This window comes from Rhinolophus sinicus, chromosome 18 (assembly GCF_057876585.1).
Source record: "Rhinolophus sinicus isolate RSI-liver-muscle chromosome 18, RSI-T2T, whole genome shotgun sequence".
Classification (NCBI taxonomy): Eukaryota; Metazoa; Chordata; class Mammalia; order Chiroptera; family Rhinolophidae; genus Rhinolophus; species Rhinolophus sinicus.
The window spans coordinates 104833431-104855335 of NC_142518.1; the positions used below are offsets into that span (position 1 = coordinate 104833431).

At 39.9% G+C, this 21905-nt stretch overlaps 1 long non-coding RNA gene and 1 other non-coding gene across 2 annotated transcripts in view; one reads left to right on the forward strand and one right to left on the reverse strand.

The window, feature by feature from the left end:
- The window catches only part of LOC148754689 (uncharacterized), a 257160-nt gene that overhangs the window by 176946 nt on the left and 58309 nt on the right, over positions 1-21905 (reverse strand). The window lies entirely within an intron of this gene.
- On the forward strand, positions 16535-16641 carry LOC141569842 (U6 spliceosomal RNA). The gene has a single exon (XR_012493623.1). It is a non-coding gene; the product is annotated as a U6 spliceosomal RNA (small nuclear RNA).

Sequence of the window (21905 nt, forward strand, 5' to 3'; positions counted from 1 at the left end):
TAGTAGTGGGGCTTTTAAGGCTCCCTGATGAGTCCCTCTCTGGGAATAGACCTTGACCTAAAGAAGTCACCTTGCCCAAAGTTACAACCCCTCTCTGACAGAAGCCTGCATCTAATGACTGCTTAGTGGGGGAACAAAGTCCTGACTCCCTTACCTCAATTCAGGACAATTTGGAGCCAATTCCTGCAACTCTGTCAAGATCTAAGTCACCCCACCCCTCTGCTTACCCTGCTTCCTTCACTCCCTCAAAGGTGCTGCACCTGAGATCATTTGTCAAGGAACCTCCTATATGCAACTATTTGTTTTCTTGGGAAAGCTGACCCAAGGCAATTCATATTGGTAATAGTTCTAAGGAGCAGTCTCAAATATTTTAGAGGTGGCTTACTCCCTGGTCAGATAGACAAAACTTCACTTCTGGTGGTAGGAGTCCTAATAGCCACTGGTATGATACAGCGGTACAACTGTTAAAAGACTCACTGGGATCATGGATACCGGAAACTAACACTCAACTGGAATGGGAGGCTGGAGGGCAAGGATTGCAACCGTGTGCTCAACAGAGCAGGCATTTGAAAGGTTTCAGGTAAGCAGCAATTACAAGGAATACGGAATTGGACGACTTTTGTGGGTATTACTGATGCACTGGAGAAAAACAATGCAAGGGTGAGGGTGATAAATCACCAATTGAAAATCAGAGGGATTCCTTGGCAGCACTTAAAGAAACTCATCTTCTGTAGCTGGAGGGCAGAAAAAGCTGACATCTGGTTCAGACTTAATTATAAGGGCAGAGGAGCTTGACAGGCTAGAATTCTCAACCCTATGTCAGACAGGGCAATCATAGGAAGGGAAAGGGCCTCTGAATCTTAAGATGACGACATCTGTGTCAATATACTTGAAATTCTTGACTCGCCAATTTTCCCCGAACCCACTAGTCTACTGCTCTCTGTTCAAGTAGCGTTCACGTATTGCTTGAAGACAATGCACAGACTTCTGCCTTGCAGGACAAATCAGGATCCTCTCGCAGTCAATCCCCACCTCCCTTTCTGGCCAACAGACAAATAAGGTGAAGTCACAACTGGGGAAAATGTGGGGTTGGCAAAGGAAGGGAAAGGTGATGACACATTGAAAGAACTAAAGGATCCAGCAGGAGATGGATATACATGGGGTGACACCCTGAAGACGCTGAATCAAGAGAGGCAGAATGGGGTAGTTGGAAGTAGTAAGTTGATCAATATGGGAGACACCCCCCATTATTAAGGATTTAGTAATCTAGCAAAGGCAGGAGAGACTGATGTCATGCTACTAGGATGGCTCCTGAAAACTTGGAAAAGCGCCCACTCTAAGTGAAAAATAAGCGCCAGAATCGCCATGGTATATGGTAGGGAAAAAAATTTTAAATTTCAGAGAGGTAGGCATGCAAGAATTTACTATATAAGGTCAGAAAACTCAGCAGCTCATCACATTCTGCAGAAAGGTCCAAAGGATAATCTATTTACCAAAACAGTATGAAATGCACTGGTAACTAGCTTGGGTGGCTGGTTGGCTCAGTTGGTTAGAGCACGGTGCTCAAAACACCAAGGTCGCCGGTTCAATCCCCAATGGGCCACTGTGTGCAGCACCCTCCACAACTAGATTGAAAACAACGACTTGACTTGGAGCTGATGGGTCCTGGAAAAACACACTGTTCCCCAATATTCCCCAATTAAAAAAAAGGAACTAGGAATTCTGAGAAATTCTGTGTGTGGTTGTATTAGTTTCTGTGATATATCTATAACATTTCAATTTTACCAGGAATCTTGAGTTGAAACAGAGCTGAGGATTAGAGATGTTTCGATGACAGCACCCTTATCAGTGTCCTCAGTATCTATTATCCACTGATTTAGATGGAGACAAGGATTTTCTGTGGGAAAAACATTTCTCATGTAGATGTTACAGGTAAAATATGTGTATTAGAGATTCTTAGACTTTAATATGTTTATTTTTATTTCATTTTTTGACATTCAGTATTGTTTGATATTAATTTCAGGTGTACAGCATAGTGGTTAGACATTTACATAATTTAGGCAGTGATCCCCCCATGAATCTAGTACCCACCTGGCACTATACATAGTTATTACCATATTATTGACTACATTCTCTATGCTGTACTTTACATCCCCTTGACTATTTTGCGACTACCAATTTGTACTTCTTAATCCCTTCCCCTTTTTCACCCAGTTCCCCCAACCCCCTTTTTGTCTATCGCACCAACAAATCCAGTACCCATGTGACATCATACATAGCTATTCTGATATTTTTTAAAGGCCGTCTTGACTCAGTTTTGAGGTGCTGGCTAGAGGCCAGTCAGTTCCCCTTCCTTTATTTTTTTTTTAATTAAAGCTTATTGGGGTGACAACTGTTAGTAAAGTTACATAGGTTTCAGGTGTAATACATCTGTAATACATCATCTATAGCTCACATTGTGTGTTCACCACCCAGAATCAGTTAGCTCTCCTTCCATCACCATATATTTGACCACATTTACCAGTTCCCTTCTTGAGCAGCTAATTAAGCCCACACCCCAACCACTTTTCTTATTGGCTCTCACACTCTGGGCCACTATGCACCTGTCCTAATCGCACCTGGGGCCAGGTACCAGACAACTAGGGACAGCCCCTATGCCCAGGAGTACAAGGAGTTATTCAAACGAGCCAATCCCCAGGGAGCCTACAAAACCTAGCTAGCCCCACTTCACTTGCGCAGATCAGCTGCTCTCTATAGTTCCTGTTACCCTGTCCCCAGAGACACCCTGCTGTGTGACTATGCCTGGCTGTCTTCTCTCATTCAGAGCTGTAAGTAACAAAGTTCTGCCTTTCATCTATCCCAGTTTCAGTGAGTTGTGTCCCACCATCAAAAGAATCGTTAAATCTTATAAAAAAGACTATTCTCGCTTTACATAGGCAAGATACAGTTAGGTCATTCTTTGAGTTGTTTTTAAATCACCTACAACTTTGCATAAACCATTAAAAGTTATGAAAAATCTTACAGCTATGACTTTATTTTGATCCTTCTGTTCACAGTAACCTGTTAAGGAAGGCAGAATCAGGATTATGGTTTCTACTTATAACTGAGGAAACTGAGAGTTCAAACAGTGAAGTAATGTGCCCCAAACCAAATAGTTAATAACGGACAGAACTGGAAATTACATCCAGATATTATGATTCTAAGTCACTCTTCCATCATATTATTTCCCATGGTCATCTACCCATCCATCCATCCATCCATCCATCCATCCATCCATCCATCCATCCATGCACCCATCATTTATTGACCGTATGTGAGTATTATGAACTAGGTAAACACTAGGCTCTGGGGGATACAGAGATGAATCACAATCTCTACACTGTAATGAACATAAGAGACAAACATGGGAAAGAAAACTATAAAACAGTTCATTAGGTTCTACTATTAGAAAGCACTTGGTAATCTAGGTCACAAGTAGGGTCTTTACCCCAAGCCAAAGGAAATGTTTCCATTACACTGTAGACTGCAGAACATGTGATGGTTATGCGGAAGTCAGGGATGGAGGCAGAGAGACCAATATTCAATTCATTCCCCAGAACACTCTACAGGAACCATGCTAATCACTCAGCTTCAAAGATTAAGAGCCCAGTTCCTTCCTTCAAAAAGTGTATTAGTTACTAGAGGAAACAAATGTGTAAAAAAAAAAAGTATTATAAAAATGTATGATAAGTTCAATGAGACAGAAATGTACATGTCACAGTGAGGACACACAAAAAAGGATGACACACTCTATGTGGCGAAGAGAAATGAATCACAGACAGCCTCCTAGCATAAGTGACTGGGAGATGTCTTGAAGAATGAGTAAGGGCCCACTGACAGGCCTGTGGGAGAAGAGGCATGAAAGAGGAAAAAGATACCCAGAAGTAAAAATAAGTAGGAAGCCTGAGCGTTAAGTTTGCGAACTCATCCTAGAAAAAATGCTACATACCTCATTGCTGAATATCACTATGGTCACCTTCGAAGTACTCCCCTTGGGAAGCTATGCACCGACACCAGCGCCTAGTCCACCCTTCAAAGCAGTTTCGGAACTCTTTTTCTGGAATGGCCATCAGAGCTGTCGTCGTATTACCCTTGATGTCCTGAATGTCATCAAATGTCTTCCTTTCAATATTTCTTTTATGTTCGGGTAAAGAAAGAAGTCATTGGGGGCCAGATCAGGTGAGTAGGGAGGGTGTTCCAATACAGTGATTTGTTTACTGGCTAAAAACTCCCTCACAGACAGTGCTGTGTGAACTGGTGCATTGTCGTGATGCAAGAGCCATGAATTGTTGGTGAAAAGTTCAGGTCGTCTCACTTTTTCATGCAGCCTTTTCAGCACTTCCAAATAGTAAACTTGGTTCACTGTTCAGTTGGTACAAATTCAAAATTGATAATCCCTCTGATATCAAAAAAAGCAACATCATTGCAACAAGTTCGGGAACTTAATTGTCTGACCTCCTATGCTTGTGAAAACACAAGAAACTGCTAGCCAATGAGAGTCCCACCCCACCCTACACTGACTCATCGCATATAGGTCACACTCTTAAAATAGCCAAATGGTACACCAAGTACTTCTAGCTGTTGGCACAGATCTTTGATAACTTCTGTGCTTTGCATCAGAGATTTCCCTAGTAAAAAATAGTTTTATTAGATCCATTGTTTCTGGCCTACCTCTGTAAGGCCACCTGGGATTTCCCAGCCAGGCTGGTACACTTGCCACTTGGCAAGGTACCATAACACTTAGCTGTTCTGTTTAGGGGCATGAATACAAAGAAAGAACTGAACACGTCACATTACAATTTTGGACACAAAAGTACAAAAGATGACTTGAAAAGCAATGTATACATTTCCAGATCTCAACCCAGGTAGCTCTAATTTCTAGAGAAGTTAAAAGAAGCCAAGCCTTCAGCTCAGATTCATTTCCTAACATTATCACTTCTACCCTTTCCTCATCAGCGGCCCTGACCTTGACTTCCTCTTTCTTCCATTGGTGCACTGCCGGGTAGGAGTCGGAATCATGCCAGGAGTCGGATGGGTCCCCAGGGAGAGCTGCCGCTCCTCATAAAAGTAATTTGGGAAGCGTATGTACAATGACCGTAACACTAATGCTAAGGGGTGTGAAACACTTTTTTTTTCCACATTAAGAGCAAGTTTCCTCAGGCACCAGAAAAATCCCTCCAGTTATGTAAATGAAAGTAGGACTTCAAAAAAAAGACAAGTCATAAAGGGAAAAGGAGGGTTGGGAAGTGCCTGATATGTGTAGACGTATAATGAATAAGTATGATTGAAAGAAGACTTTGATGTTTTTGCCCTCTAACTACTTCAGCATACAGCATATACACATTCCTGTCACTCATTCTAGAGATTTTCAAAAGCATTCTTTTTCTTTCAAATATACAAGGAGACTTTAACTTTTTGAGTTTTCATTTTCAAGCTTTATGTCTGCTATTCTCCCCACCCGAAATGACCCCCGCCACTCACATATCTGTCCAAAACCTAACCTGTCCCCCACAATGTCTCAAACTCAAGTGTCCTTACGTTGAATTTCTACAACATTTGTAATCAAGTCCACATAGTTGAGTCTAAGATTATTTTGCTTCAGATCCTTGAGGACTCAACTTAAGCTTCTGGTAAGCTTTGCCTGACCTTAGAGTTATTATTCAGTTGCCTTCTTTATCTTTTCATAGCACACAAGTCTATACAGTTATCCTAACATTTATCACACTGTAATTAGACGTTTGCAAATTGGTTTCCTGCAATCTGGCTCCGAGAGTTATTATGGCAGGGAACTTGTTTGACCCATATGATACAGTACCTAGTATGTGGTAAGAAATCAGGAAGTGACTTTGCGAAACTTAAAACAAAAAAGCCATGATATAGACAAACCCCCGGCAAATGTAATGAAAACAAGAGAACATTCAAATACAAAAAAAAAAAAAAAAAAGGAAACAGGAAAGGTTATATTGCTAATAATACAGAGGAGATTTTATTAATAATGAAGAAATTCTTGAGGAAATAAGTGGTTTTGTGAAAATATACGAATGACCAAAATTGGCATAAGTAGAAAACTTAGAAAGACTAATAATCATGAAAGGATTGGAAATGCGATCAAACTTCTTAAAAAGATTCCAGGCCCAGACAGTTAGTGGTGGAGCTCCTTTACACCAATGATTCTCAACTGGTACTCAACTGGTGTGTATCGGGGATTTGGCCCCAGGGGCCATTTGGCAATGTCTGGAGACATTTTGGCTTGTCACAATTCGGGGTGGGGATGCTACTGATATTTAGTGGGTAGAAACCAGGGATACTGTTCAATTTCCTACAGTGAACAGGACTGACCCCACAACAGAGAATTCTCCAGCCCAAAATGTCAACAGTGACAAAGCTGAGACACCCTATACTACACTTTGAAAGAAAAAGTAATTTCCATGTGACATAAAACATTCCAACACATAGAAAAAGAAGGAAAGCTCCTCAAAGGAGCTTCTAATGCAAACATTACTCTGATACCCAGATATGAGAAAGATGATACCAAAAATATATAGTCTCCTAGACACTGATATATATAGGCAAAAAACAAACAAACCACCAAGTAAAACAATAACAACAACAAAATCTAGCGGTATACATAACATTTAATAATGGATTTTATGAACTGTGACAAGAACGCTTAGCATGAGATCGACTCTCAATAAATTTTTAAGTGCACAATATCATTAACTACAGGTCCAGATGTACAGATTTCTAGAACTTATTCATTTTGTATAACTGAAACTTTCTATCTATTGAACAGCTCTCCCCATTCCCTTCATCCCCCACTCCAGCCCCTGGCTACCACCATTCTACTCTGTGTCTATGATCTGACTCCTGTAGATACCGCATATAAGTGGAATCATACAGTACTTATGTTCTGTGACTGGCTAATTTCACATAACATAATGTGTCCAGGTTCATCCATGTTGTTGCCAATGGCAGGATTTCCTTTTCAATTGCTGAATAATATTCCCCATGTATGGATATGCCATATATTCTTTATCCATTCATCCATCCATGGATATTTCGGTTGTTTCCATAACTTGTCTATTGTGAATATACTGCAAGAAACATGGGAGTGCCAATACCTCTTTGAGATCCTGGTTTCAGTTCTTTGGGATAGCTAAGCAGAAGTGAGATTGCTGGATAATATGGTTGTTCTAGTTTAATTTGTATACTGTTCTATACTCTTGTCCATAGCGGCTGCACCATTGTACATTTCCACCAACATAAAATAATTCCAATTTCTCCTCACTATTATTTGTTCTCTTTTGTTTCTTTGATAATAACCACAGTAAGAGGTGAAAGGTGACAGATCTCTGTGGTTTTGATTTGCATAATGCTGTTTTTTAATCCCTGAAATACAAGGATTTTATAATAATTGAAAGTTATTAACATAATTACCTAACTAGGCAAATTTTATTTATATTTTTCAGTTATTTTTGATTGTGGTAAAATATGACATGAAATTTATCATATTAACCATTTTTAAGTGTACAGTTCACTAATAAGTTATTTGCATTATTGTTCAATGGATTTCTAGAACTTTTTCATCTTGGAAAACTGAAACTCTATACTCACTAAACACTAATTCTCCCTCCTCCCTCCTCACAACTCTTCACAACTACCTTTCTACTTTCTGCTTCTATTATTTGACTACTTTAGAGACTTCACATGTGTGGAATGATTCAGTATCTGTCTTTTTTAACTGGCTTATGTCACTTAGCATAATGTCCTTGAGGTGCATCCAATTTATAGCACGTAACAGGATTTCCTTCTTTTTTGAGGCTGCGTAATATTTCACTGCATGTATATACCACATTTTCTTTTCCCCCCAGTTTTACTGAGATATAATTGATATATAACTCTGTGTAAGTTTAAGGTATAACTGATGATTTGATACATTTATATACTGTAAAATGATTACTACAGTAACACCTCAAGCATGTCACATAATTACATTTTCTTTTTTGTGGTGAGAACATTTAAATCTATTAGCAACTTTCAAGTATATAATAGAGTATTGTTAACTATAATCACCATACAGTACATTGGATCCCCAGCACTTATTCATCTTATAACTGGAAGTTTCTGCCCTTCATCTGACATCTCTGTATCTCCCCATCACCATGCCCCATCCCTGGAAACCACCATTCTACTCTCTTGATGGACGCAGGCTTTTTGATGGAGTCCAAGATGCAGTGAGTAGGATCCATGTCCCCATAATGCCCTGTGAAAGACCTGGCTGCTGCTTATCCACCCTCCAGCCATAGAGCTCATGACTCAGTACTCCGGATGGAGTAAGGGAGAAATGGGCCTCTTTGGCAATGTCCCATACAGCTGGGGGAGGCAGTTTCCCAAACAAAAGAATTCATGGACTGAGGTCGTGCTTGGCACTCCTTGGGGGAGGAGTGACCGGAATGAAGTCAAACTTGTCCTCTTTCCCTCTCCAATGGCTCTGGGACCACAGCTGAGAGGGGCTGAACTGGTTCATGGGCCACTGAAGGGTCCACAGCCGACACCCAGGTTTGCATACCTATTACTTGACAAATGGGTGGGCGAGGTCCCTTGGTATATGCTTCTGGATCCCACAGCTCCCACAAGACACTTTTGTCCGTAAATAGATACAACATTGCTGATACTGAGCAGGGAATATGATGAAGGATGTCTTATGCCACCATGTTGCTTACATCATCCCCATGGAAATTTTTAAAAGATGAGAAAACCTTCTCAATAAATAGAGAAAACATTTTTGGTAAAATTAAAAACCTGCCCCTGACAGAATTTTTAGCAAATGGGAAATAAAAATGGTACTGAACTAATATGCTAAATCACAGCCAATGTCACGATTCTTTGTGAAACATTATAGTATAGACATTCTCATTAAAGAAATAATATTTGAGCATAGGCCTGAATGAAAGGCTAGAGGAAGCCATCAGGAGGCCTTGGAGAAGAACGTTCCAAGAAGAAAGAGGACAGCCAATGCAATGGCTCTGACGTGTGAATGTGTTTGGAGTAGTCAAGAAAAAGCCCAAGGATCACTGTGGCTGGTGTGTAGTGAGCAAGGACGACAGATTTTATTCTGAGTATAAGAGGCAGCCATGGAGGGTATGAGCAGGAAATAATATGATCTGATCTACCCTGTTTCCCCGAAAATAAGACCTAGGTGGACCATCAGCTCTAATGTGTCTTTCGGAGCAAAAATTAATATAAGACCCGGTCTTATATCATATTATATTATAGAAGACCCGGCCTTATGTTATAGTAAAATAAGACTGGGTCTTATGTTAATTCTTGCTCCAATGGACACATTAGAGCTGATGGTCTGCCTAGGTCTTATTTTCGGGGAAACACGGTATATCCAATATATTCTGGTTTTCCTCATTAATTAATCACACTACCATTCTTCTAATTAGTCACAAAGTAAACATCAAAGGCACCTTCCGTCATCCCACATACATTCCATGTACAATTGATCATCAAGATTTGCTGATTCTACTTCTCCAATAACTCTTCTAAGCGGTCTTTCTTCTTTGGCCCAGTGCCACTTCCGAGGTTCATGCCCCATAATCTCTCATCTGGGCAACTGTGATTACTTTCTTAATTCGTCTAATGCCACCAATCCGGACACCATGCTGAGGAGAGTTATCTTCTTGAAATAGAGAAGGCTTTCCCCTTCTCCAATGACTAATGCTTCACAATATAATCCCAACTCTTGAACCTAAAATACAGGCCCTTCTTGCCTTCCACTTACCTATACAGCCTCATTTTGCCCTTTAGAGTAAGGATGACAAACCTATCCCTGGACTCATTACGAGTTTTTCAAACAGTTGCTGCTGTTCCCTGACTCCAGTCCTTTGCTTGTTTTAGTACCTTAATTGGTACCTTAACCTCTCTAGGACTGACTCTCAGATTAACAATTTCATAAAATGTCTTCCCATTTTTCTAAATATCAAGGAGTGTAGCATTTCTCAAATGTGTCCCTAGAAGGCCTGTTTCATGGTATGTCACAAGAAAAAAAAACCAAACAAACAACATTCTATTCGTAAACATGCTTGGGAAATACTAAGATAAAGAAAGTTAACATCTATTTGCTGTAAACCTTTTCAAAGATTTCAATATGTATTGACAACATCAAGTAGAGGGTATTGAACACATGATTCTCTATTGAAACCATGGACCCATCAAAACCATGAAACAAGTTTTTTAATGAAATGTTATACGGAACTAATGTTCCATGGGATATATCAGGCAAAATACTGAAGAAGTAATTTCTTATTCTCTAAAATGAATCAAAGTTCCTATGTATTTAAATCTATTCGGTGAAATGATAGGCCTTGACAAAGCTTACAACAATCTTTAAGATCTGAAGTCACCAGAATTCACTCACATTTAATTTGAAAGGATTCCGTGTTATAGCTCTCAGCCAGTTCAGCAAAAAAGCAGTGTCAGCTAGTAGTCATCTATCAGATGAATACAAAAACTTACTAGAAGACAGTTATAATGAAATATGCAATGCGTTAATTTTGCTGCTGGGAATAGCTCAGAAGCATAAAACCATAGCGCACAATTTCCATTCCTTTTCTCATCAAATATATACAACAGTGCACTTCAGTCTGGAAGTTTCCTAAGACTAGTGACATGCTTCTCTTGACTTTACTCACTCAGATGGGGTTCTCAGAGCCATACAAAACTCATGCAGAGGTACAGAAGGATCAATTAAGAGAAAATGAGTAACGGTTTGCCCCCAACCTGTCCCTACATATTTCAGTAAGTATCTCCAAACAAGAACAAGACCAACTCCCCTCTAAAGTTCTGTATGCCTCCGAGTGTGTATGTGTGTGTCTGAGAGAGGGACAGAGACACTACATCTTGGCAGCTTTCCATCCCAACCAGCCTTTAACTGATAGCCATTAAAATAAACCTTCCAGCTGGCTGAACCACTTCCTGTAGTCTCTTCGCATATGAAGATGGCTTTCATCACTCTTTGTTCGTCATACACATTCACTGTGACCTCTCGTTAGCAGTTTTGCCCACTTATACAAAATTCAGTACCCAATACTCTGCAATAACTGACTTGGCTCGTTGCCAATGTCACCCCAATCATCATTTTTGGGCAAAGTAATCCAGATCCTGAGACCAAACTGTTTCCAGGCATGGAAAATATAAAGAGGGTTACGTCCTGATCTTTTTAAGCTCAACCTAAAGTCTACAAATCTTGACTTGTGTAAGTCCCGCTGATAGTCATGCCCCCTTTCCTTGTCAAAGATACATCATAGCAATGTACAGGTACCGGGTAATGAAATACCATCTAGGACAATCATGGCAGTTCCATACGTCATTGACCGTGATTAAAGTAGAGGTTGGCATATGACTGACTCCTGGCCAGTGAAACAGGGAAATCAGCTGGGGCTGGGGGCAAGAGGAAGGTCAGAGTGGAGGCCAGGAAATATTTTTTTCTGAGGATAGACCTCAACTTCTTTCTTCCTGCTTCTGTATGCAACTGTGCGAAGGCAAGATACTTAGCGCTACGGTAGGCATATTGTGAGTATGAGGTGAAAGCAAAGAGAATAGCAAAGCCATTCTAGAGCCCGGAGATCATTCCGTTGGTTGAACCTGAAATTGCCTACCATAAAATTCCAGCTATGAGACTGAATAACATACGAGGTCTGACAACTTAAGTTTGTGAACTTGTTGCAACGGTGTCGCTAACCTTTTTTGATAGCAGAGGGATTATTCATTATGAATTTGTACCAGCTGGACAAACAGTGAACCAAGTTTACTATGTGGAAGTGCTGAAAAGGCTGCGTGAAAAAGTTAGACGACCTGAACTTTTCACCAACAATTCATGGCTCTTGCATCACAACAATGCACCAGCTCACACGGCACTGTCTGTTAGGGAGTTTTTAGCCAGTAAACAAATAACTGTGTTGGAACACCCTCCCTACTCACCGGATCTGGGCCCCAATGACTTCTTTCTTTACCCGAAGATGAAGGAAATATTGAAAGGAAGACATTTTGATGACATTCAGGACATCAAGGGTAATACTATGGCAGCCCTGATGGCCATTCCAGAAAAAGAGTTCCAAAATTGCTTTGAAGGGTGGACTAGGTGCTGGCATCAGTGCATAGCTTCCCAAGGGGAGTACTTTGAAGGTGACCATAGTGATATTCAGCAGTGAGGTATGTAGCACTGTGTCTAGGGTGAGTTCACGAACTTAGTTGTCTGGCCTCGTACTCTTATTTTTAAAGCTACTTTTTGTTGGGTATTCTATTACTTGCACCCAAATCATCTTTTCTTCTAAAACCTGATTTCACACATTGGGCTACTACCTTGTTCTCATGCCAACCCCTCCCCCCCCCCACACACACACCCTCATACCTAGTTTGGGAACCACAGTACAATATGATTCTTGTGTCAGAGCGCCCTCTTCTGTTCACTATCAAGTATTTCAGTTCCTCCAGGTGTCAGATTCCGCGTCATTCATGATTTCACACTGATTGTCTTCTTTGTACTAGGCATTTTGCAAACTCGTTTACCCCCCAGCTTTTCAGAATCTGGAATACTGACCAAAACTCTCTATGCAAACCTGGATCACCACAACTTGCTGACAGTCTACCCATTTTCAAGTGAATCCTTGATTATACTTCCTGCTCCTAATCTATCAAGGGCGAGCCTGTCTATTTATAAGAAAAACTCCAATCACTACCCGGCCAGGTGGAGGTTGTAGGGGAGCAGGTTAAAATTTTGGATGAATATTAAAATCACCTTGGGAGCTTAAAAATGATCCAGTGCCGGAGCCACACACAAGAATAATTACATTAGACCCCTGGGGTGGGTCTCAGGTATCATTTTTTGAACTACCCAGGTGATTCCATGCACAACCAACACTGAGATCCATCGATATAGGAGGCATGAAATGCACCTGGAAAAATTCCTTCATACTACATCTCTTGCTAATCATGTCGAAAACCACTGCCTTACAGGTCCGTGTCCTCCCATCTATCCCCACAACCACCTGAGAAAATTTCTTGTGACTATATCTGCCTACCATGCCGACCAGGTGAGCCAGAACAGTGGCTAAAGAGTTCTGGGCCTGCCTTCGAACAGGCAAAGAGCTGTCAGGCCTGGATGGCTGAAAATGATTCTTTCTCCAGACTCAGAGAAATCCAAAATTTAAACAGAGTCCAAACCCAGGTTTGTTTGACAGTAGACAGTGTACAGTATTCTTATAACAACTGCAATGTTCTCCAAAGTTGCCTGAAGATGAGAATCACCTAGTGTACTTGTTATGGAGTCCTGGGCTCTAACCCAGAAGTATTGAAGTAGAATTTCCTAGAGAAAGATCTGGTAATTTATGTAGTTAACAAGTTGTCCCAGGTAAGTCTTAGCAAGCACATTTTGAAAATGCTACATTACTGTGTATTTTCCCAATTTTATCTGTTCTACCCGACAGGATTCAGCTTATCTGGGGTACAATCAAACCATAGAAGGTAGCACTGAATTCTGAGAATAGAAAGAGACCCTGAAAGTCATCAAAAAATTAATCCCGATTCAAAGCTATAATTTATGCCATGTTCTTTCTGAAACCTCTCTGAAAAATCCCCCATAGTCTTATTTAGAAACTCTTGTCCATTAAAGTACAGGCATACCTCAGAGATATCGCAGTTCGGTTCCAGATGACTGCAATAAAGCGAGTAATCTTCTTGCTGTGGAGGGTCATGCCTTCAATTTGTAAAAAAAAAAAACAAAACTAAAACACAACAAAAAACAAAAATCTGTGAAGTGCAATAAAACGAAGCACAGTAAAACAAGGTATGTTGTATGTATACCTAACATATCCTCATGGTCTCTATCAGACCCCATAGAGTCTGAACCACTGATACCTGAGCTATTTCTGAGGCTGCACACTACATATGCCACCCTCCCCAGCCACCTACACAGCTTGACCAGAAATGTCCTGCACAGTCAGGGTCACAGAGCTGGCGGGCCCAGCTGGAGCAATGAAAATCAATATGCTCCCCCCCCCCCCCCCGCCACACTTCCCAGAACCCTTGCAGTAGCGGAGGGCCAAGTGACTAGTTGTGGTCAATGTGCTGTGGGCCAGTGGTGTTCCAAGACCAAGGAGGAGGAAGCAGTCCACCCGGGTGCATATAATATGGCTGCACGGTCTGTAGCGAATTTAAAACCAAGCTATTGTCACCTCGTTCCTGCAATTCTAAACAGTGTCCGTAATACACCATTCCCCCTGAAAGAAATATTTTGGTGGTCTTAAAGTTAGAAATAATTGTTGTGGTTATTGTTGAGTTTTATAATATACTGGGGGTGCCATAAAAATGTATACAAGTGGACACTTGGGTCAACGCTGCTCAAGCAGTAGTTCGCCGTAATCAGAAGTGTCTGGATGCTGATGGTAACCACTTTGAGCACCTCTTGTCATTGCAAAAGTCAAATGTGACTTGTATTCATCTTTTGTTATTGGTATACATTGAGTATCACCATTTTAATAGTTTTATCCTTTCTTAAAATATGTATACGTTTTTTGGCACCCTCTGTATACCTCAGTCTCAAAGTAGCACTGTTATCACTTATCCTTCAAGAAACAGTATATTCCACGTGGAAATAAATTTGGAAGAACTGCCAGGTATACAGTCAGCCATGGTGCACAGGCTCAGCTGCACAAGTTCCTTTGAAGAGTGAATTTGTCAGATTTGGAATCATTTGAGCTCCTCAGAGCACAGCTCCTGTCTCCAATCCCTGTGGTAGTACCTCTCCCGACATTTAAGCAGTGGATATAAAATAAACCATGACAGAAAAGTGGTTGTGAAGACAAAGACTTAGAACTTGAGTTACCACAAATCTCTCATTCTATGTGACCACTTGGTATTTTTTGTTTAAAAAAAAAAATTTTTTTTTGGACTGCAGTAGTACTTAAAAGCCACTGGAATCAATCCCAAAGAAACAAAGCATGGATAATAATGTAATTTCTAGAATTTCCTGTGACACTGGATTTTAAAAATCTCTACCAAACTTAGTTTAAGGTGTTTCCTAAGTATGTGTAAATCTATTGTTTCAGCTGAAAAAAGTTTTAATTGAAACTAACGTATTCTTCAATCAACTATGAGTGAACATGAACACGAGAAGATTGATTTTTATGTGTCATTGACAAGTTTGCAGAAACTTAAAGTTAGAAACTGTAATACTACTTTTAGTTATTATTACTGAGTCATATCAGTATGTAGTTGTAATTTTTCCCTTTTTCCAAAACCCACCTTTATATAACTACGAAGTGTTAATTCATTACTTTTTTTGCACTAAAATATTTATTTTACTTTTTATTTTTTTGTATTGGCTTGATAAGAAAACCACAAAGAAAATTCTGACTGCTTTATTTTTCTGGTCATTTTTATTATTCATTTTATGCCATGATTATTACAGAAAATAATTTTGTCAAATAAAGGAGTTTTTCCAAACTACCCGGTCCAGGTGTCAAATATACTACCATATTTCCCCCAAAATAAGACCGGGTCTTATATTAATTTTTGCTCCAAAAGACACATTAGGGCATATTTTCAAGGGATGGCTTATTTTATCATGTACAACAATTTACATTTATTCAAATACAGTCATGTCATCTTCTTCTGGAACATTGTCATAACGTACTAAATGCATTCATCTGGCTGACGATCTTAACTGGGACTTATTTTCGGGGTAGGTCTTATTTTCGGGGAAACACGGTAGGTAAACCACTGCTGTGAGCGGAAGCCAAGTGCACCATCTCTTTTGAGCTGAGGAAGTGAAAAGCCCTTGCTTAGTCTTAACCCTCAGTGTGGTCACAGAGGCCTCCTTTTGAGATGGCATAGCCACAAGATATCCGAGGCACCCTTGGAAGGGAACTGGTCTGCAGAGTGGACAGAACAGCAGTGGTCTGTTTCATATGGAAATGAGAATACTACTCTGTATTAAGCCAATGAGATTTGTTACCTTATCAAATTAAGTCTTTGCTTAATTTTAACCCTCTACAAAGCCTAGACAATCATGACTGATACAGAACTGAAGCACAGTTAGCCATCCCTTCCTCAGGTAGCAAGATACTGTCAGGTTTAGTGCGCCATTTAGCTTTGCATTTGTGGACACTTTGATCTTCAAGCAAGTCTGGAAGAGAAACTCCTACGCAAGGAACATATTTACATTATGTAGGTATGTTTTATGCTCAGGGACTGAAAAGTCCTTGCTTAATTTTTTTTTTGATCCAAGAAATGTGATGTTATTATGTAAATATAGTGACTATTATAATAGATGATGTTATTAATGGATTCCTATAAGAATTCTCAACAATTAAAAAATCACAGAGCAATAAACATTCATTTTAGAGTAATTTACCCTAACTCCCAAAGTCCTTGAAAATAGAAGATTTAGGTGCTGAATGCAGAGACTGAAGGTACATTCAAGAATCCCTGAGTGCTCGCTTTGGCAACACATATACTAAAACTGGAATGATACAAGGAAGATTAGCATGGCCCCTGCGCAAGAATGACAAGCAAATTCGTGAAGCGTTCCATAGTTTTGGTAGTCACAAAATAGTCACGGCGATGTGAAATACACTACGGGGAATATAATCAATAATGTTGTAAAGATCACATAGGGGGAGCATTTTCTCAGTCCGTTGAGATTTTACTTCCCAGCAATAGTCGTCAGTTTGACTCAAGTAAGCTCTTATAAGCTTAAAAAAAAAAAAAAGATCCTGTAGGGTGCCAGACGGATACTGGACTTACCAGGGGGATCACTTCATAGATTGTGTAGATGCCTGACCACTGCGCTGCACACCTAAAGCTGAAGTAGAAGTAGAGTAATATTGAATATCAACTAGAAATATATGTATGTATGTATGTATTTTTCCTCCATGGGATGTAAAGTACAGTATAGAGAATATAGTCAATATATAGTAACAGCTATATACAATGTCAAAGAGGTAGTAGATTGGGGGAGGCGGTTATCACTTTGTGAGGGGTGTACATGTCTATTCATTATGCTGTTTTGTACACCTGAAATTAATATTTAGAAAAATAAAACAGACAGAAAAAGAATCCTTGAAAAGTCCTTGCTTAATTTTAACCCTCAGTTTTGTGTTTGCCTGATACAGTGATACCTCATTCATTCAGAATCATTCTGGAATGGTGAGTTCCACATTGGGGGTGGGGGGTGCCTCTAGCTACAGAGACAAGATTGGTGATCATGGGATGGTTACCTTGTCAAGTTTTTATCTTTTGCTGCACCACATTGAGAGAATCACGTTCACTCCCTGAGGCTATCATTTAAGTAGCTTTGTTGCAAAGAAACCAAATCTGACTGAACTAAAGGTGATTTATTGAGAGGAAACTGGGATAACTCACCAAATTAAAAGAACAGCTAGATAATCAAACTTTGGGAAAGATGGGCATCACAGTAGCTCTGGAAATTAGAGCAAAAGGCCCTCCCTCTTCAGGGTATTACTGTCAGATGACTTACTTTCAGCCAATTTCTATATGTCTCTGTACAAAATTTAAATTCCTGCGATACGGGATCTCTTTAGCTCATTTTGAGTCATGTGCCCAGCCTACAGATCCCAGGAGCTAGTCTAATAGTCCACCCTAGTAGTCCCAGGGAAATGGGGAGGGAGGAGGCCTGCAGGACAACAGAAAGTGGTTGGACCACATCAGTGTTGAGACAGACAGATATATATTGTATGGTATACAATATATATAAATAAATATATATAAATATATACTTATCGTATATATGGCATATATATTGTATACAATATATACCATACCAGATCTGACAATTAAGTTCACGAACTTATTGCAACGATGTTGCTAACCTTTTCTGATATCAGAGGGATTATTCATTATGAATTTCTACCAACTGAACAAACAGCTCACCAACTTTACTGTTTAGAAATGCTGAAAACGCTGTGTGAAAAAGTTAGATGACCTGAACTTTTCGCCAACAATTCATGGCTCTTGCATCAGAACGATGCACCAGCTCACAGGGCACTGTCTGTGAGGGAGTTTTTAGCCAGTAAACAAATAACTGTATTGGAACACCCTCCCTACTCACCTGATCTGGCCCCCAGTGACTTCTTTCTTTACCTAAAGATAAAGGAAATACTGAAAGGAAGACATTTGGATGACATTCAGGACATCAAGGGTAATATGATGACAGCTCTGATGACCATTCCAGAAAAAGAGTTCCAAAATTGCTTTGAAGGGTGGACTAGGTGCTGGTATCGGTGCATAGCTTCCCAAGGGGAGTACTTTGAAAGTGACCATAGTGATAATCAGCAATGAGGTATGTACCACTTTTTCTAGGATGAGTTCGCGAACTGAATTGTCAGACTTCGTATATAGGCACACATACATTGTGTGTGTGTGTATATGTATATGTATATTTAAACTCTTGTGTCAAACAAAACCTTCTATGGAAGCTGAAGTTAGTGACCTCGGAAGCACATCTGTAAAAAAAAGCAGTTGAAAACAACTTGGCTAGAGGTTGTCTAATACCTTTTCCAATGTCATATTATTTTAACCATTTTGATAAAAATCTGACTTAGAGGGATTTTTTGTTTTAGTATGTTCAAATCTATTTTTGGAAGATGCAGGGCCATCCTTGTGCACATCAAAGACTGTCACGGGCTATAAGAATGTAGTGCTTTTGCTTCCTCCCTTGAGCCCAGGATGTCAAGTGTAACGGCTGCTGTCAGGATGCCTGACTCATGTACTGTGTAGCCTGCCAGCAATGTGGTGTTTCTGTGGACTCACAAGCTCAACAAAAATTGTTAAGAGTTTAGGGGAATAAGAAATGGAAGTAGTGTCGGGAAAAGTACCTGCACTTATAAGAAAACAAGTATCTTAGCGCCACTGTCATAGAGTCACCATGCGACCTTGAGCGTTTAAACCAGTTCCCCATGTCAGCTTCTGTCTCTTGTTGTATGGATGAGATCACCTTTGCATGTTCTAGCTCCTCAAAGCATGTTACTGAACTGAATCTCAGCTCCTTGTCGTTCTATGAGTCAAAGATTTCATATGCCCACGTATTTACTCTGGCTCTTATGACTGCAGTGTATCTAAAACTGACCAGACAGTGTGCGCAATTCTTTATTTAAATGTCCATTGATGAGGGAAACACCTACAATACGCAATGCATTTGAAATATGCTAGCTTATCTAAACCCAAAGCTGTATGAGAAAAGTGACATTATTCAAATCACAGGATAAGAAGAGTGAAGTTCAGGGACCTGATCTGATTTTCTCAACGTCCAAGGCCTTGAGAGAGTAGGGAAGAATGGCTTTCTTTAATTTGCAGAAAAGTTTGTGGAAATAAAAATAAATCATACATGCAAAAGGGATTTCAAGATGAAAACTGAGATACAAGCAGAGGGCAACATTATCATCATTATTCTTATTATACTTGGGTATGTAAATTAAGGAAAAGTTCTTGAGGAATGGCCTGAGGGCTTCTGCTTTAAAATAAAGAGCAAAGGACCCTCTGCCATATGTCGGGGTTTCTCAGACTCCTTTTTTCCTCGGGTGGGGCAGCGGATCTCAGGAAGCTGAGAGACCCCTAAGAGCCATGTCTGAGTTCATGAACGATCACGCACAGACGTGCACTGCATGCCTGCAGCCTAGTTATTCCAATCGTGCACGCTTAATCTAGGAGACACCCCAGCAATAAGAAGACAATGACAAATCAGGCTCCATCCTCTGCCAACAGCATCTTCCAGATATGGTGACACTGTGCTCAAATAGTCAACTAATCAAATTCATTGGAACTGAGTTCACCTGATATTTGCAATAAAATCGACTCTGGCAAAAATTCATTTTGCAAAACTACTCCATGTTGCAATTACCTTCAAGTAGGCTCTAAGCCACTTTTTATCCACCCTGTGAGATCGCCCTAACATTTGGATCTTGGGAGCAGGCACTGGACTAAAAACTTTCCTCCACCAGTTGGCTCGGGCTTCTTTATGAAAATCAGCACATTTTCCCACTAGTGACCTGTTTGGTATGTCAAGGCCACAGATATTTTTACTAAATCATTTTTAAAGCCGTATTACAGCCGTCTTCTAGACCTGCACTGTCCAGATACAGTAGCCATGAGCTTTTGAAATGTGGTTAAACCAAACTGAAATGTATTCTAAGGACAAAATGATCACCAGACTTCAAAAACCAAGTAAGAAGAAAAATACAAAATATCTCATTAATGCGAAGTCTGACAATTAGGTTTGCGAACTCATCCTAGAAAAAGTGCGACATACCTCATTGCGGAGTATCACTACGGTCACCTTTGAAGTACTCCCCTTGGGAAGCTATGCACCAATGCCAGTGCCTAGTCCACCCTTCAAAGCAATTTTGGAACTCTTTTTCTGGAATGGCCATCAGAGCTGTCATCGTATTACCCTTGATGTCCTGAATGTCATCAAGATGTCGTCTTTTCAATAGTTCCTTAATCTTCAGGTAAAGAAAGAAGTCACTGGGGGCCAGATCAGGTGAGTAGGGAGGGTGTTCCAATACGGTTATTTGTTTCCTGGCTAAAAACTCCCCCACAGACAGTGCCCTGTGAGCTCGTGCATTGTCGTGATGGAAGAGCCATGAATTGTTGGCGAAAAGTTCAGGTCGTTTTTGTCCAACTTTTTCACGCAGCCTTTTCAGCTCTTCCAAATAGTAAACTTAGTTACCTGTCCAGTTGGTACATATTCATAATGAATAATCCCTCTGATATCAAAAAAAGGTTAGCAACACTGTTGCAACAAGTTCACGAACTCAATTGGCAGACCTCGCATGTTTTTGTAATATTGATGTGTTGTAATGGTAATGTTTTGGATATAGTGCGTTAAATAAAGCGTACCATTAAAATTAATTTCACTTGTTCCTTTTTAATTTTTAATGTGGCTACTAGAAAATTTCAAATTGCATATGTGGTTTACATTATCATTTCTGTTGGACAGGGCTGCTCTAGAATAATGGGTATCGACTTGCCTCATTTCTGCTTATTACTTTTGAAGGACAAACATAGATCAATCTTGATCGGAACAAAAACCCAAAGTCACACAGAACAAAACTTTACCCCCACCTTCTGGGTGTACATAAAACAGCTTTGCAATGGAATAAGCAAGCCAACAGCCTGTTGGTTTTGAAAACTGAAACCCCGCACATGATATTTTGCACCTTAAAAGAGTATTATTCATCATGAACCCGCTATCACTTTGACCTTCCTCTTAATTGTGTTCATTCTGCTATTTCAATGTAGCCAAAAGAAAATGAAAGAAAAATTTTCTGACGTAACCGCCAATGGAAAAACCTGTTTTAAATGGGCTTTTACTTCAAGATTCTGAAATCATTTTTATCTTACTTTGGAACATAAGAAGAGCCTTGTTAGTATAGCATGGCTGTTCTGATGCCAAACCAATTCCTTTTTATATGAGATGGCGACCTAGAACAAAGTGTGCAACTGGCTCAATACCTCCTCGTTAATAAATTAACAGACACACCATTTAAATTCAGTTCGGGCACCTGATCCTAATTTCTTATTTACATGGCACACTTAAAAACGATTTCCAAGTCATTCTTTTCCTTACCATAGAAATGGAAGCTTCAATTGTTACAAGCAGAACCTCAAACAGTTGAAAATGAACCACTACTTAAGTTCCTCTTAGAAAATTCGTGTCAAAAAAAGGTCTCCTTACTGTAGAATATATGGATAGGACATAAAATAGGAAGAATTTTCACACAATTAGATATAGACTTGGAAGTAGCCTGTATAGCATTCTTTCCTGCTGATTCGTCGCCTACAAT